This window comes from Canis lupus, chromosome 31 (assembly GCF_003254725.2).
Source record: "Canis lupus dingo isolate Sandy chromosome 31, ASM325472v2, whole genome shotgun sequence".
NCBI lineage: Eukaryota > Metazoa > Chordata > Mammalia > Carnivora > Canidae > Canis > Canis lupus.
The window spans coordinates 29264749-29282701 of NC_064273.1; the positions used below are offsets into that span (position 1 = coordinate 29264749).

Here is a 17953-nt window from a genome sequence, read left to right on the forward strand (position 1 = left end):
CACCACACAGATTTAAGCTTCACTGCCAAGTATGCTCCCTATAAGAGGATCTTAACGTATTTTTTTTGTATTTATTTACTTTTTATTGACAAACTGCCTCCCTCCCATGCTGGGGTCTTCTAACCAGGCTCATTCCTCCAGCTGCTGGGAAAGGGGCTCAAGGGGCCATCCTGTCTCGCTGGCATGCTGGATGTGGGGTGGGGAGGCGGGGAGGATGGGCTTGAGCAGACCACGAGGCACACCCATCTTCCTGCAGGAAAGCCTTGCTCTCTGATTATCAGTGGGCAGCAGGGAGCTTTTGCTTTGGACCCACCACCATCCTCCTAGGGAAGAGGCAAACAGAGCTAAAGAGGACCGCAGGGGTCAGCTGCTGCTCAGCCTCCCTCTTCCGGTGGAGAAGACAACGGAAGTTCAGAGAAGTGAAGCAGCCTGGCCAAGCTCCCTTAGGCACCACGGGGAATGGGGATCAAGCTGATATTTTTTCAGGCCATCCAGCTGTTTTACAGACACCCAGATCTGGGGAGCAGGGAACCTAAGGACAAGAGGGAGAGCATATTCCCTGGAGAGAAGGAGAAGCAGAGGCCGTGAACAAGCTTCTCGAAAGATGAAGAGGCAAAGCTCCAGATGTGGTGTAGCTCCCCTGACGTGAAGCAGCTGGAGAGCTGGGGTCAGGCTCATCAGCCCTGAGGAGGTGAGTCCATGGGGAGGTGTTTCCCACTGCTTCATGGTCTCAGTGGGCACCCTGGCAGGCGAGGGCCTGGAGGCTGTTCATGCCCCCTTGTCTGTCCCAACTTCTAAGTGATCTCGGTTTGGATGTTCTACTCTGCTTGGCTTTCTGTCTAGGACTGGAGTCTGCTGGGAGGAATTTGCCATAATCTGCTATTCTTGCTTTCAAAGTCACCAAGGGACGCAGACAGGAGACATATGCTCAGTGTGAACGAGACATCACAGCTAAAATCATCATTTTTCTAGTTGCAACCAATTGGATTTTACAGGACTAAGTAATTAGACAAAAAGTCATAAGCGGACAAAATAAGAGCTTTCTGCCAAGAACCCCTCTGCTTCAGGGTTTGAGGTTGGAATCAGCGGCCTGATTTATGGGGATCCTGTTCCCTGGGAATGCAGAACCCTGTGCCAGAGTTGTAGGGCTTCATTCCTCCTGAAGACAGCCTGGAGCAGAGACTGTCCAGGCCGCATCTGTTTTGCAGATTAGGAAAGACACACAGAAAGCACACTATTGTGCTTCTGCCACTCTCATGGCTCATGATGGCCTGAGTAAAGTGTTGATGGCCAAGCATTAACATGCAGCGCACACAACTTGGCCTTCCTTGGAGAATCTTCTTCTTTTTCAAAAAATACTTGAATACCATATTTAGAAGTCCATGACTACTAAGAGGGAAGTTTGGGCAAGAGGATCCCTCTTAGGGATCCGATCCTCTTTCCAGGATAGATCTTCTGTTTTTATTTTCAACAACAACAAAAAATAGCATGAATAAACTATACACATATCTTGGGAGTTTACTGTGTGCCAGACACTGTTCTGAGTACTTTACCTATTGTTTTCGTTAGTCCTTAGTATGGCCCAATGAGATAGGTCCCATTTTAGAGATGAAGAAACCGAGTCTCAGAGAGAGTGAGAAACTTGGACAAGGTTTCACATAATTAGGTGGCACAATCAAGATTCCAGCCCAAATAGTCTGGCTCCAGAGCATACCCTTAACCACTGTTCTTTATTTTTCCTTAACACATTCATCATTTTAAGTCAGTGTGTGTTTGCTATAGACTGACTGAATGTGTCCCCCACCAAATTCACATGTTGAAACCTAATGCCCAATGTGACGGTGTTAGGAAGTGGGGCTTTGGGATCTGATTAGGTCATGAGAGAGGAGCCCCCATGAATGGGGTTAGTGCCCTTATAATAGAGACCCTTGAGTGTCCCCTTGCCTCTTTAACCACATGAGGATTTGGCATGAAGATGGTTGTCTATGAAGCAAGAAGCAGGCTCTCACCAGACACCAAATCCATTGGCACTTTGATCTTGGACTTCCCAGCCTCCAGAACTTTGAAAAATGAATTGTTGTTTCAAAGTCATCCAGCCTGTGTTACCTTTGTTATAGCAGCCTGAATGGACTAAGACCGTGTTAGAGATGGGCCTGGGCTGGGCTTTTCTAGATGAGTCTTCTTGTGTGTAGATCTGATGTAACCTTTCCAACTTGCTAGGACATTGTAGAGCATTCTGGGGATAGGACTGATATTCAGTGCCCTGAGCCAGGTAGGTAGCATGGCTTCTGGTGGGGGCATCAGCACTGCCTTATGGAGGAAATGTGAGAAAGAAGGAGAGTGGAAGGTAGCCTCCCAGATGTCCCTCATGATCCCTGTCGTCTGGTAATCCCTTCTCCTTCAGTGCATGCTGGACCTATCAACTGACTTCTAACAAATAGAATATGGCAGAAATGATGGGATGCCACTGTGGAGATTATCTTCCATCTTGGCTGCTCCCATTCTCTTGGATCACTCATCTTTGGAGAATCTAGCTGCCGTGTCGTGTGGTAGCTCTGTGCCATATGGAAAGGGTGAGGTCTTTCAACAACCAAATAAGTGAGCCTCAAAATGGATCTCCTCCTCCCCACCCCCCTCCAATCAAGCGTTTGGATGAAACCATAGCCCTGGTTGACAGCTTGACTGAAACCTCATGAGGGTTCTTGAGCCAGAGGCACTCAGCTAAACCACATCTGGATTCCTGACCAACAGAAATTGTAAAATGATAAACATTTGTTGTTTTCAGCTACTAAGTTTTAGGATAATTTGTTACACAGCAATAGATAATTAATACAAGGAACATCTGGCACTCATCTCCCTCAGGTGTCCCTGAAGAGCTCTGATGGAAAAAGGCTTGGGCAATCTGTGGGTTTTCATCAGCCCCCATTGGTGTGTCCTGGATGTGCCCTGAACGTGTAGGTGTTACCTGATGTCTAAGGGCTGGCAGGAAGGAAAGCTGTGTTTGGACTAACCAGTGGGGTATGGACATCTTGCCTGCACATGCTGGGCATGGAGGAGGAGACAGACGACTCAGGCTCATAGGAGCCACAGCCACCCCAATAAGTTTTAGTGCATACTCTTCCTACCCTTTTACCCTGATTCTTTCACCAAAAGTGGAATCTGTCAGAAAGCTTTATAATATACACAGCACTTCTATGTACATTCTTTCTTGGGTTTTTCTAGTTATCCTAGGAAGCAGATAAATAAGGAAACTGAGCCCCCCAAACTTGTATAACTCTATATGGTTTACAAGTTCGCTCATATTCATGTTCTCACCCAAGACATCATGTTCATGCTTGGGCTCAGAAGGGTTGAAAACCCTGCTGGTGGGCACCCGGGTGGCTCAGCGGTCAAATGCCTGCCTTTGGCTTGGGTCATGGTCCCGGGGTCCTGGGATTGAAGTCCTGCCTCAGGCTCCCCATAGGGGGCCTGCTTCTCCCTCTGCCTATGTCTCTGCCTCTCTCTCTGTGTCTCTCATGAATAAATGAGTAAAATCTTTAAAAAAAAAAACAAAAAAAAAACTTTACTTGAGCCAGGACCTGAACACAGATAAGAGACACAGAGCCTAAAGATAGCTCCCTCCTGCCCCCTGCTTGGTTTCTAAGCCCCAGTATACCTCTGAGCCTCTTCCTGCCCATTGAGGACCACAGAAGAGGTTCTTAGGAGGGGTTGAGTGGAGAGGGGGAACTAAAGAATTAGGCATCCCTTCAGAGAGAATTCTTTTTTTTTTTAAATTGGAGTTCAATTTGCCAACATATAGCATAACACCCGGTGCTCATCCCGTCAAGTGCCCCCCTCAGTGCCTGTCACCCAGTCACCCCAACCCCCTGCTCACCTCCCCTTCCACTACCCCTTGTTCATTTCCCAGAGTTAGGGTCTCTCATGTTCTGTCTCCCTCACTGATATTTTCATTCATTTTCTCTCCTTTCCCTTTATTCCCTTTCACTATTTTTTATATTCCCCAAATGAATGAGACCATATAATGTTTGTCCTTCTCCAATTGACTTATTTCACTCAGCATAATACCCTCCAGTTCCATCCACGTCGAAGCAAATGGTGGGTATTTGTCGTCTCTATTCAGAGAGAATTCTTTTTTAAAAAAAATTTTTTATTGGTGTTCAATTCGCCAACATATAGCATAACACCCAGTGCTCATCCCGCCAAGTACCCCCCTTAGTGCCCGTCACCCAGTCATCCCAAGTCCCCACCCACCTCCCCTCCCACTACCCCTTGTTCATTTCCCAGAGTTAGATGTCTCTCATATTTTGTCACCCTCACTGATATTTTCACTCATTTTTCAGAGAGAATTCTTAAAAATGCTGAAACACCATAGAAAAATATGCAAAGGAAAAAAAGCCCTCCCCCAACCAACCAAGGAAAAAACCTCTCAAAAACACAATTAATTTTTAGCTATAATTTAGGGACAATAACATTATACTTGACTTTGAAGGTTTTTATGAAGGTTAATTAATTAATTGATGAATCAGTTCATTAAATATATGACAGAATGTCTTCCATGTGCTAAGCATTATTCTGGATACTTGGAATGTAGTAGGAAACAGGATCTAGAAAATTCCTATCCACATGGGGTATATTAAATTCTAGTGGAAAGATCTGCTTATTCTATAGGAGCTAAAAGTATGTTTAGTTTTAATTCATGTGTAGAGGTGGGCTACTTTTTCACTGAACTGTATGCCATATATACTCTTCCACTGGTTTTAGGAATTTACATATTAAATTTTTAAATTGCTTTAGTTTACTTAACCTTATCTAATTGTTGGGCATTTTGACCATTATGACTAAAGCTGCTGTAAACCATTCTCTATAAAAAATTTTCAACAATTTCTTCAAATTATTTCCACAAAATAAATTCCTAGAAGGAAATTACTGGGTTAAAGATGTATTTTTGACTTTTGTTAGATTATATCAGATAATGCTCCAGGAATGTTGCATCAAACTGCATAATCAGTAATGTTATTTTTTAAATCCTCAGTATTGCTAGCATTGGATTTTTGTCACTTAGTTCCTTTTTTTGCTAATTTATATGCTCAAAATGGTATTTTACAGTTGACTTGAATTTTATGAAGCTGAATATTTTTCTTTCAATGTCATATATAGAAATCTAGTCAGGCTAGGTAAAGGTGTGGTAATAACATCACAAAAATCTTAGTGACTTAAGATTTCTTAAGGTTTAATAAAGGTGATAATAAAGGTTTATTTCTTGCTCATGGCTACATTTTCAGTGTGGGTTGATCAGAGATCTTGCTCTTCATTGTAGGAGCCAGACTGGTAGAGCATCCACTATTAGAAATGTTGTTGACTCCTGAGGAAGTGGAAGAGAATAACAAATTATGTTTAGGTCATTAAACACTGTGGCCTAGAAGTTACACATGTCATTTCTTCCACCATTTCATTGACCAAAGCAAGTCTCATGACCATACCCTACTTCAAGGGCAAGGGATCTGCAATTCTATCATAGTCCTAAAAAAAGATTCAGAAAAATATGAAAGAATTAATGACCACCACGTCATGATTTATTCTTTGTGTTTTTTCCTATATAAATGGACTATTTATTCTTTGGTTACTTTATGGGAGGCATTGGATTCTGAAAAAAAAAGAAGCATAATATTCTTTATTTAATGCTCTTCTCTGAGAACATTAGACACTCATGTCACCATCCCACAGAATTCTTCTGAGGTCCCCTTTCCCCTTCCACCAACTCAAAACCTGCATTAACCTGGAAGTATTTTTGACTTTGTCTTCAGTTTCTTTTTTGCTAAGTCATAATGACGAACTCAAGAAGTGTCCAGTCATCCTTTCCTCATTCTCAACAATGGGGCATTGTTCTCTCAGGTATTGCCTATAGCTTTGAGACTAATTGGTGTGGAGCCCAAGGAGTTACTTTGAAGTGATCGTTTCAGTGGATTCAAGGAGTGATTACAGGATAGTGAGTTACTTGTTCCTTTTCAAAGGCAAGTCAATTTGACTTCATTTCTGGTTAACCCAGTGCTTCCTTTGATGACACCCATGTAGAAGAGTGTTACTAAAAACAATCAAAGCATATTTGTACTCCAACTTAAATACTATTTGATGTATTTTTTGTTATCTGACTGAGAGAGTATGGTTGTTTCAGGTAAATGCAGACCTAATTTTCCTTTTAATATAAATCTGATAACTTTAATGAGTTGACTCTTGTATTTCTCACCTGATCGAGTTCCTTGTATAAACCAACTAGAAAAGAAATAATTAAGATAGAGATTTAGTTTTCATCTGGGATAGCACCTTTAAGAAAACTATGCTGTTCTTAACAAAGATCACTATGTGCTGGTTTGAATATCCCCATTTGGGGAAAAGGGTCTCATACAGAAAGAGGTGTGAGTCACTTGTGGTCAGGTAATTACGTGTGTGGGGGAATGAATGTGTGTCTGGGAGACTGCACAGATACTGGTAACAAGTGAAGCCAAGAGTCTACTCCATTATGTCATTGATACACCCCTGCTCAAGAGGGGCAGGTTCTAGGGTACATCTCTTGCAGTTGAATGCTGGGAAGTGCCTGATGAACCAGGCATGGAAGCGTTTCTGCTTGGGCTAGTGGGCTTGACAAAGGACAAGGCTCTCTTCTATTTACTCTGGGGGAGGCCTGGGAGCCTCATAAAAACTCACAACCCTTCATGTCTCACCTAGCCCCCAGTGATTCTTAGCCCTTGCCACACATTAGAATCACCAGGGAAGCTTTGAAAAATACTGACATCTGGGACTTATCCCCTAGAGATTCTCATTCCGTTAGTCTGTGGTGAAGTCTGGGCTTCTGTATTTTTTCAAGTTGAAATCCAGTGAAGCACAAATGCTTCACATTCTTTCTGTGTCCAATGTATGAAAACATACATGTTCACCATCAAACATCAAACAACCTAACTTTGGGGCATTTGTTTTTCATACTCATGAGAAGTAATTATTTCAAGTTCATTCTTTTTTAAAGATTTTATTTATTCATTCATGAGAGACACACACAGAGAGGCAGAGACAGGCAGAGGGAAAAGCAGGCTCCCTATGAGGAGCCCGATGCGGGACTCGATCCCAGGATCCCAGGATCATGACCTGAGTGGAAAACAGACTCTCAACCACTGAGCCACCCAGGTGCCCCGAGAGCTAGTTATTTCAACCCTTTCTCCTAAATTCTGTGTAGTATCTTGTGTGGTGGCTCCCCCAAAGGATGTCCATGACCCTTTGACTGTGACCTTATTTGGAGAAAGGATATAACTAAGTACAGACAGGCAGCTTGAGATGAGATCATCTGGATTACCCAGGTGGGCTTTAAATCCAATGAGAAATATCTCTGTAAGAATAATAAGAAGAGAAGACACAGACACAGAGAAGAAGGGATGACCATAGGAGATGGAGGCAGAGGTTGGAGTGACAGCCACAAGCCAAGGAATGTCTGTGGCCACCAGAAGTCGAAAGAGGCAAGGAAGTAGTCTCTCCTAGGGCCTCTGGAGGGAGCACAGCCTTGCCAACACCTTGATTTGAGACTTCTCCCCTTCACAACCACAAGAGGATAAATTTCTGTTATTTGGAGTCACCAAGTTTGTGGCAATTTGTTATGGCACTCACTAAATATGTCCCATGTCCTATTTCCTTTTTTCTTTACTCACCCTTCCTTTGGCTCTTTCCAGGTGTCTTTTGGCTGTTTTCCAGATAAAGTCTATACTTTTTCTGATTTCTCTTCATTCTCCCTTGACTAAGGCCTCCTGACACCACAGCAGCAGCAACATGATGCTGACCCGTGGATATGGGCTCCAACAAAGACTCTGGCTATTGTCTTGCTTATTTTGAACATTCTTCTTGGAGTGGTTCACATTTTCTCTTCACAGGTTTATCTCTCTACCTGTGCCCTCAGATAATGTCTCCTTTATCTGTTTTCCCCAGGGTCTTTGTAGTACTAAGTTGATGCATTGATGTATAGAAGCAAAGGCAGTAGAGATAGAGAAAAGGAAAGGGATAACCCTAGGATATGCAGCTAGGGCCAGAACAAGTTTTATGGATCAAATGCATGATTTTCAGCTCTTGAAAAGCTATTTGCAAAAAGGATCTTGTTCATTGCCTTCGCGGAAGGGCACAGGAATGTTGGGGCATCAGAATCTGAGAATGTTCTAAGTCTTCAGAGTCTGGGAATGCTTTAAGTCTTATTTCTTTGGTCAGTCCTTTTATTGTATCATGCAGAAAAGTAGCTCCTCCTTCAAATAGCTCCTCCTACTAAAATGGGCAGAAGCAGAGGGGAATGGAAGCAGCTGTGTTAAAACACGGTCTTCCTGAGTATTCACTGGCTTTGAGTGAAGTTTCACATTAGGCTAGTGTCTTGCCTGGGATGCCTAGTGGTACCTGCAGATGATGATGTGAAAGAGAAGAGGGCCTCTCAGTAGGGTCTTGTGAAGGTGTGGGTTCAAGAAGGGTAACCCAAGCAGATCCAAGGATCAGAGCTAGGGGACCCAGGGCAGGAAGCAGAAAGTCTGTAGAAACTATGATGATCAAAAAGGACTGTACAGGTCCCAGGATCTTCTGAATCAGTGAGCCAGTTCCTGGTTCCAAGTAGTGCTGGAAGGAGAGCTGGCTTGGTTGGTGCAGGTTTCCTTTCCTTTCTTTTCTTTTCTTTTCTTTTCGTTTTGTTTCGTTTCTTTTTTTTTTAGTAACTCTTGAATTTTATTTTAATGAACTTTTAATTTTAGAACAAATCTTATTTTAAGATATGTAAAAATATTGTAAAGATAGCACAGAGAGGGGCACCTGGGTGTCTCAGTCGGTTGAGCATCTGACTCTTGGTTTCAGCTCAGGTCATGATCTCAGGGTCATGAGATTGAGCCCTGCATCAGGCTCTGCACTCAGTGGGGAGTCTGCTTGAGATTCTCTTCCTCTTCCTCCCCACTCCTCTCTCTCAAATAAATAAATCTTAAAAAGAAAAGAAAAGATAGCACGGAGAGTTCCTATATGCCCCATACCCAGTTTCCCCTATCACTAATATCTAATCTGAGTATGAGTATGAATATTGGTCACAATTAATGAACCAATATTGATGCATTCTTTTTAACTGAAGTGCATACCTTTTTCAGATTTCCCCAGTTTTTCTTTAATGTCCCTTTTATGGATCCCATCTAGGATCCTACATTTACATTAATTGCTGTATCTTTATGTTCCTCTTGGTTGTAACATTTTCTAAGACTTTGTTTTTGATGACTTTGACAATTCTGAGGAGTACTGTTCAGGTATTTTGTAGGATTTGTATGATGTTCTCCTCATGATTACACTGGGGCTATGGGTTTTGGGGAGCTAAATGCCATTCTCATTACATAATATCAAAGGTACACTAAAGGTATCGATATGACTTATTACTGTGGATGTTAACTTGGATCATCTGAGGTAATGTTTGTCAGATTCCTACACCGTAAATTTACTTTTTGTCTCCCTTTCCATACTGTCCTCTTTGGAAGAAAGTTTCTGTGCACAGTCCATACTTAAAGAGTGAGGAGTTATACTTTGTCATCTTGAGGGTATACCTCATTCTGTATAAATTACTTTAAATTCCTTCACAAGAGATTTGCCTATTCTCCCCCATTTATTTATTTATGCAATCATTTATTTATAACAGGATGGGCTTATTGATATTTACTTTGTACATTGAGTTATAACCCAAAACTGTGTTTCAAATTTTGTTGCTCAAATTTTTCCAGGTTTGGACATTGAGAACTCTTTCAGTTTGACATAACCCCAACAATGTGAGTTGTTTTTTGTTTTTGTTTTGGTTTGGTTTTGAGTACTTCCTTACTTTCTGGCACTACAAGATGTTCCAGGATCATCTTGTATATTTTCTGCCCCTGTCTTAGAATCAGCATTTCTCCAAGGAGCCATGGTCCCTTTTATTGGAGAATGTTACTATAAACCAAGATCTGGATGGCCATTGCTTCTGGTCTCTTAGTTGACAGAGTAAGAGGAATATGTGTGTATACTAACTTGTGTCTATACACCTAGCTACAAATATTTATACACACATAACCATCGGTATCTGTTTTAAGCTAAATATGAGTTCATACTGATGTCTCCAACTCTACTCCATTACTACATAGATTATTCTAGCCTCCTCTTATTTCTTATCTGTAACTTCCCACCCCAAAAGTAAGAAACTCAACTCTCTCCACATGCTATCCATTTACTTAACTGCCCAATTCCAATATACATAGATAGTATTTTGAAAGTCATTAACTTGTTCCCTTATGTGAAATAACTTTATTAGATGGAATGCAGTGCGGTGTCTATGTACATTCCTCTGGCTTTTAATCTTACAGACTCTACCCATTTCCAAAGTTTCTTAGGTCAGCACTTTATTCCCCTACTTCTGTTTTTATCTGGGATCTCCTGACCTCTGAAATTGATATTTTGTTCCAGCTTATCTAGAAGAATACCAGGGAAGGATTTAGACTTGAACCAGAGTTTTTGGTTAGAATAATGGGATACTTTGATCATCAGGGTCCATATTAGTTGCTCAATCTTACACCAGTCATGCTGGGGTTGTCCTTCTATCCATAAGGACATCATTTCTATAGAAAAGGAGCAATTCCCTAAAGGAAATATTGGGACAGATAAAAAACACAGATGTCCACAACATTCTACTCCTTAGTCCCACAGCAAATACACAGATCCTTCTCATATTTATGGTTCAAAATATGCCTCCTTCTAACAAAATTTATATATATATATATATATATATATATATATATATATATATATATATATTTGCCTAAAGTCAAGCTAAAGCCCACACAATTACCATATCCAATTGCAAATCCAGGGTCCTGGCTGATGAGGTTTCTTTTCTTTTTTCTTTCTTTCTTTCTTTCTTTCTTTCTTTCTTTCTTTCTTTCTTTCTTTCTTTCTTTCTTCATTCTTTTAAAAAATATTTTATTTATTTATTAATGAGAGGGAGAGAGGGGGGTGGGCAGAGACACAGGTGGAGAGAGAGGCAGAGAGAGAGAAGCAGGCTCCACACAGAGAGCCTGACGTGGGACTCGATCCCAGGTCTCCAGGATCACACCTGGGCTGGAGGCAGGCACCAAATCACTGAGCCACTCAGGCATCCCTCTTTCTTTCTTTTTCTAAGCTTTGGATATCACTTCTTATGGTCAAATACCCAGAAATATTTGGATTTTTAAAAAGAAGAAAAAACAGACTAATACTTAACCAAAGAGATTAACCTTTAATGGAGAAATAGCAAGGAAGATTTTCTGAGTCAGGAAACGTTCATACATTTGTAGTTCTCTTCACAAAATTCTGCATAGGTGCTCGACTACTCCATTCCTATGTTAGTCAAGTCCAGTGGAGAAAGCAGAAAATGAAGGCTATGGATTCATGTGTTTTGGGGACATTCGTTTCTACTCTCAGAATTACTTAGTATATGTTCTTATTTTGTCTATATACAGGGTTCACTTACCAGTAACTCAAACTCAGATAAGTATCTTTTACTTTTCATCACAGTTTCATTTAGTAATCACCTTGTGTTTGTTAAGAATTTTGTATTTTTTCTTTAGTTCTATTAATCTCAGTTGAATTTCAAAGCATTGAAATGAAACTATGTCAAATTGTTTACTTTGAAAACCTTTAAAAATGTCAATGAACTGGGAATATTAATTGGCACAGAGTGTCTTCAAAGGCAGAATGAGATACAATATTGACCATTGCTAATATGATAAGACAAAAGTTGACATTAATAAAAGAATTGTAATAATTTACCATCTATTTGATCTCTGATGCTTCTTAGCATACTATAAAGTACTATAGAATTAAGAAAGCTGTTATAAGTTTATGAAAGGTAATAATGCTCTGTTTGCAAGCAGAGCCTCTCAGTAGTTGAGTCTTTATCAATTCCATTTCTTTAAAGATTCTGGTATTTAACACACACACACACACACTCAAAGTTCCCCAAGTGGTAAAATATTTTAACCATTTCCATTTAATGAATTAATCTTTTTAATATAAAAATCTGAGTTTAATATAATTGTCTCACTCATAAGATTGATAAAAAGACAGAGGTATTACAGTTTGTGTGGACCAGTATTAGGACAAACATTTAAAATCAGGCGGCTAAACATGGCCCTCTCTCAATTCTAATAATGTATTACTATGATATATAAGCCTATCTAGAGATAATGTCAGAAGTTTCCATTTAAGACTCTTTATAGGTATGAGATCCTGCACTCTCTGCCTTCTGGCTTCCTGGCTTCCCTACAATAGACAAACTCTGATGAGTAGCCCATTGTAAAGCTCAATCTCTTCATGCCTCTGCTAGAAAATCTTCAGTAACTCATCATTTCTTAGGTTTCTACCTATGGTCTTCCATAATTTGGCTATCGCTTGCCCATTTACCCTTATTTCTCATTTATTATCCTCCCTCTATTCTTAGTTTTTCTTTTGACTGGAAAACCATTTCCTAGTTTTGACTAGCAGTTCCTAAGGGCAACGGCCCCATCTTGTTTATGGCAAACATCATAGTGGTTATAATCTCTTCCTAAATATGAATGAATAAATGAATGTGTACTTACTCAAATTCTACCCATTTTTTTCAACACTTAGCTTGAATGATACCACTTCTAAGAAAACTGATTCCTTCATCTGGAACTAACTTCTACCTTCAAGCCCTGTGATTTATAACTCCTTTTGTTACACAATTTCTACACGCATATATCCTTTGCTAATGATCTATGCTCATTCATCTTTGAAAACATGAAAGAATAGGAAGAGGAACTTGGAAAATAAAAATAAATAAATAACCAGCTGATCTGATGTCTGTAACACACATTTGCTTTTCTTTTCACAAATGACAATTGATCTTATCCTACCAAAATTTGGTCTCTTCATTATGTTATCTCTTTTTTCTTCTTCTTCTTTCTCCTCTAACATAAACCTATCAATCTCTTTCTTTGCAGGGTCATTTTCATCAGCATTCAAACATATTCTTATATTTATCTTCTTAAAAACAGTCCGTGTTGATACTACATCCTTTTCTGATCACCACCACATTCTCTCTGCTCCCTTTTACAGCAAAATGTTTTCAGTTGTCCATGATAACCTGTCTCTACTTATTCATCTTTTATCCTTTATGCATCTCATTTAGATTGGGTTTACAACCCATTGCTTCACCGTGGTCATTCCTATCAGGGTCATCAGTTTGATCTTCATATTGCTAAATTCTGTGGTCATTGTTTTCTGTTTATATTCAAGCTCAAAGAGGCATTTAACATAGTTGATTATTCCTATTGAAATATTCTTTATGTTGGCTTTCATGACATCATACTCACCAGATTTATTTCCACCTTTTTTACTACTCTCTAGTAATGGAGATAAACTAAATCACAAATAGTCTCAATTAATCAAAAGAAGGAAGTAAAAGAGGGGAAAAAGAATAAAAAACAGATAGGAAAAATAGAAATAAAAAAGGAAGATGGTAAACGAAAACTCTAGCACATGGATAATCGCATTAAATATAAATGTTCAAAAAAACCCCAACTAAAAGGCAGAGATTGTCAGACTGGATAAAAATGCAAGATTGCACCATGTGCTTCCTACAGTAAACTCTCTTTATGTACAAAGACACAAATAGGTTAAGAGTAAAAGGATTTTAAACATACACCATGCTAACTTTCACAAATACAGTGAAAACTGAATTTGCTATATTAACATCAGACAAATTAGACTTTGGAACAAGGAATATTACCAAAGATAAAGGGGAGTTCATAATGATAAAGCGATCAATTTTTCAAGAAGAAATAACAATTCTAAGTGTTTATTCATCAACAATCAAACTTCAAAATACATAAAGCAAAAACTTAACTGAAAGGACAAACAGATAAATCCATAATTACAGTTTAAGACACTCCTTTCTCTGTAACTGGTGGGAGAGAATATCAATAAGCATAAAGAACTTGAGCAATATGTCAACAAGGTGATATAATTAACATTTATTTTAAAATGCTCCATAACAACAACAGAATACTCATTTTTAAAATTTGCACATGGAATATTCATTAAGATAGGTCATATGTAGGGTCATAAAATAAGTCTCAATAATTTTTAAAAAAGTGAAGTCATATGGATTTTGTTCTTTAATAATGGAATTAAATTAGAAATTTATGACAGAGATCACCCATGGAGAGCATGCTGAAAGAGAGAAGATATGGTCCAAGGCTAAAACTTATGGAAATACCAGTATGGTGGTTCCACAGGAGGAGCTTTTGAAGAAATCCAGTGAGAAAAGGTCAGAGAAGACTAAACAGAACCAAGAAAGATGAGTCACAGAGCCAAGGAACAGAGCAATCCAAGGAACTACAATGCTAAATGAAGAAGTATCCAATAAAATGAATGTTGAAGCAAATCCACTGTGCTTGAAGACATAGAGATTAGTGGTGGACCTCAGAAAGAGATGATGTTGATGAAAAATGGAAAGTAAAGGCAGTATCTATCCTTTTTCCAAGCAAACCTCCTTACTTCTTGGGAAAGCCAAAAACATAAAAACAATGCAGTGGCTGGAGGGAGGGTCAGGGTCAGAGGAGGGATTTTTTTTTTTTTTTTTTTTTTTAGTTTGTTAATTTGTTGTTGTTTTAAAGACAAGAGAGATTTGAACATGTTTGTAGACTGAAGATTAAAAGCTGGTAGGAAAGGAGTTGAGAAGGGATGGAATTATGACCATAAGTGGGGGATACACCTTGAATACAGAGATGAGAAGTAACAATGTAAGGATGAGTGAAAATGTAGACCAGTTTGCTGGAAGTTGCTATACAGAGCACCACCATTGACTCAGCTTTTACCTTTATGTTGATGACTCTCAAACTTTACCCTTAGCCCTAACTTTTGATCTCCAGACCCAATTTCTAAGTGCTCTCTGGTCTTGTTCACTTAAATAGACCACCACTTTGCATTTACACATATGAAAACAAACTTGTATTCTGTTTGACAAGTTCCCTTTCTGTCTCCCCTCTCTTCCCTTTTCCCCTCTCTTGAGTCAGGCGATTAGAACTGCAAGTCAGCCTGGTATGTGGCATATCCTAGCCTTAGGTCAAATAAAAAGTTGGGCTCCACTTGTCAAGAGCTACAGGTCATGGAGTGGGCTATTGATGCGTATGGGTTGGATGTAGGTGATGGATCATAAAAGATGGGTTTTGTAAACAAAAGTAAAAGATATGATGACAAATCAAAGCCAGCCAGGTTACCCCAAAATGTCACCAATTCACAGAGGTGAAACAGGAAGGAGAATCTAGGTAGAAAACAGCAAGATGAAATTTTGTGCAATTAGAGGGTTTGAGGGTAGGAAGCAGATCCTGGAGGAAGCCCTGAACTGGTGAAATGCTGGATACAAACCCTTACCATGGTGATACTTTGAACTTGACCATGCACATAGAAAGAGTCATTAAAAGCATGAACATGGGGCAGCCCAGGTGGCTCAGTGGTTTAGCGCCGCCTTCAGCCCAGGGTGTGATCCTGGAGACCTGGGATTGGTCCCACATCAGGCTTCCTGCAAGGAGCCTGCTTCTCCCTCTGCCTGTGTCTCTGCCTCTCTCTCTCTCTCTGTGTCTCTCATGAATAAATAAATAAAATTAAAAAAAAATAAAAGCATGAACATGGCATAGACTCCCCAAGTTTATAGATTGAAGGATCCATCATTCTTCTACACCAGCCTTGGAATGTGGACTTTCCCTTGATTGTTCTTTTCTTTCCTTCATCCCCATCCTATCACAATTTATTTTTGAGCACTGGATATTCTTCCTCTACCATGTCTCTGTACTCTGGCCCCCAAAGCATGCATCTCTTTTTTTCTTGTCCTCTCACCAACCACTGTCTAGATTCCTTACACCTTTTGTTTCTAGTGAGTTTAGAAATGTAAAAAAAAAAAAAAAAAAAAAGATTCTCTCATAGTTTTCCTGCTCTTGGCAGACTAGACCTGGCTAGAGGCCAGTAGTAGCAATGTGCATGAAAATGAAATATATATATATTATATATATATAATGATGAAGAGAAACACTGATCCAACCCTTGGAAAATAACTCTCCTGAAAGTTGTCTAGGTTTATATTCTGGGCCAAGATGTTGATTGTTGTTTATTTGCTCTGAGCCAGACATGGTGGCCACAAGCTGCTTGGCTTTCCAAAGCTCTCACAAGGCATTATAGCCCTGCATAGGCCCCCTTCAGAGAAGATTTAATTAGGGCAGACAATATTAATGTTTTGGCCTGAAGACTGCTATAGTCACTCTGCTTGATGGTGAGTTCAGGAGTCATCCATGCTGGGCCATGACCCCACTCTGTTGCCCGCATTGGTAACTTTAAGTTTCATAAATGCTTGGATGTGTAAGCCCTCAGAAAAGTATCCTCTTTCCTCACTTACCTCTACCACATGGGATCACCTGTGGTTTGGGGCCAATGTATTAATAGCACTATAAATACAGCTCAGAAACTGGTCATCACTTCTCTCTTTGATATCACCTTTTTTAAGGACAAAAACCTCCATTTTGTGGTAGACATTGCTGCTTTTGACATACAGGAGTCTAGAAACAGGGTCTTGTCAAAATTCAGTTCAGATGTGTGGCCACATTTATTCCAGCCTTGGCCCAGCGGCAGCAGAGTTATCTGTTACAAATAGTTAAGCTACCAGTCACATCAACCAGCAACTATTCCTAGCCTCTCTGCTCACAGAATTAAACTATTGATACATCCTCATGTCCTCACATTCAAGAAATATAAAAACCTGTGAGAGCACTTATTGATAATGACTCTTCCTGGACCCTAGTATAAAGGGACAGGTATCCCAACCATTGTGTGAGAAAGGGAGAGAACTGTGACCTGAGGGTTGGGTGATATGTGCTGTCATGGAGGCCCATGTAAGGCAACGGAAGGTGGCAACATGGCCTGTCACTCAGGCCACTGAGGAATGCTGACCAACCTCAGAGACAGAACTGGCTAGGGAGAACAGCACCCCTAACAGAGACAGCCCTGAGTTTCACTGAAAGATCCAGCTGACCTTTGGTGGGGCACGCATCGTGGTTTAATTTAGGGGGCAGAGAGACTGGAAATAATTTCCTTGCCTGCATGTGACTCAGGTAGAGAGAAGACACAGTTCTAGGTCTCAAACTCCTGTCCCTAGGTTTCCTCAACAGTGATTCTTACTAGTGGTACCACTTCCCTAAGGAGAGTGTATAATAATGCGAGGGGGGGGGCATTTTAGTTAGTCACCATGCTGTGAGTGTTGGCATGAGGAACTGAGCCAGGAGGCAAAACAGTCAGCAAGGCCTAGGACCGTGGCACCCAACAAAGATTCATCTTGCCGGGATGTCTCCCTATGAGAAACACACATGGCCTTCCCAGAAAGCTCCCATCAAGTCAGGACAGTCTCTGTATTTTGGAGTTTCAATATGGTGTCCTGCCCCTGTCTTTGCCTGTCAGACCACAGAGCTCTGAGCTCCTAAAGAGAAGGCCTCGCCAGCTCGGCCTGCAGGGGTTGGCACTGGCCAGCTAAGGCAAACCAAGGGCCCGTTCAGTTCAGCAGCTCCTGCAGTTGACAGTGACCCCAAGCCTTCACTAGCACCGCAGCAAAAAATATCTGTAGTAGAGATTGCTCCTCTGAGAGGAGAACTGAATTCTACAGCAGGATTCATGATGAGGATGGCTTTAGAGGGCTGGGTGGGAAACAGTTTTAATTCACTACCTGTAGCTCTCAGGGAACAGAGATGTCTCCTGAAATACGAGTTCATTCAGCTTTTAGAAGGTTCTAGAAGTTTGCACTACCAGGTTTTTCTTCCCTAGGCACCAACCCAGTTGCTGGTTGGTCAGTTTCTTGAACCAGAGCAATGGTATTTTGACAATGGCTAGAACCAAGCTTAGACAT

At 40.4% G+C, this 17953-nt stretch overlaps 1 long non-coding RNA gene across 1 annotated transcript in view; it reads left to right on the forward strand.

The window, feature by feature from the left end:
• The first annotated feature begins 231 nt into the window (after window positions 1-231).
• LOC125754100 (uncharacterized) overlaps window positions 232-17953 on the forward strand; it is a 67609-nt gene continuing 49887 nt past the window's right edge. Inside the window, exon 1 of the long non-coding RNA XR_007407520.1 lies at window positions 232-691. This is a non-coding gene — a long non-coding RNA (uncharacterized LOC125754100). The remainder of the gene's footprint in view (window positions 692-17953) is intronic.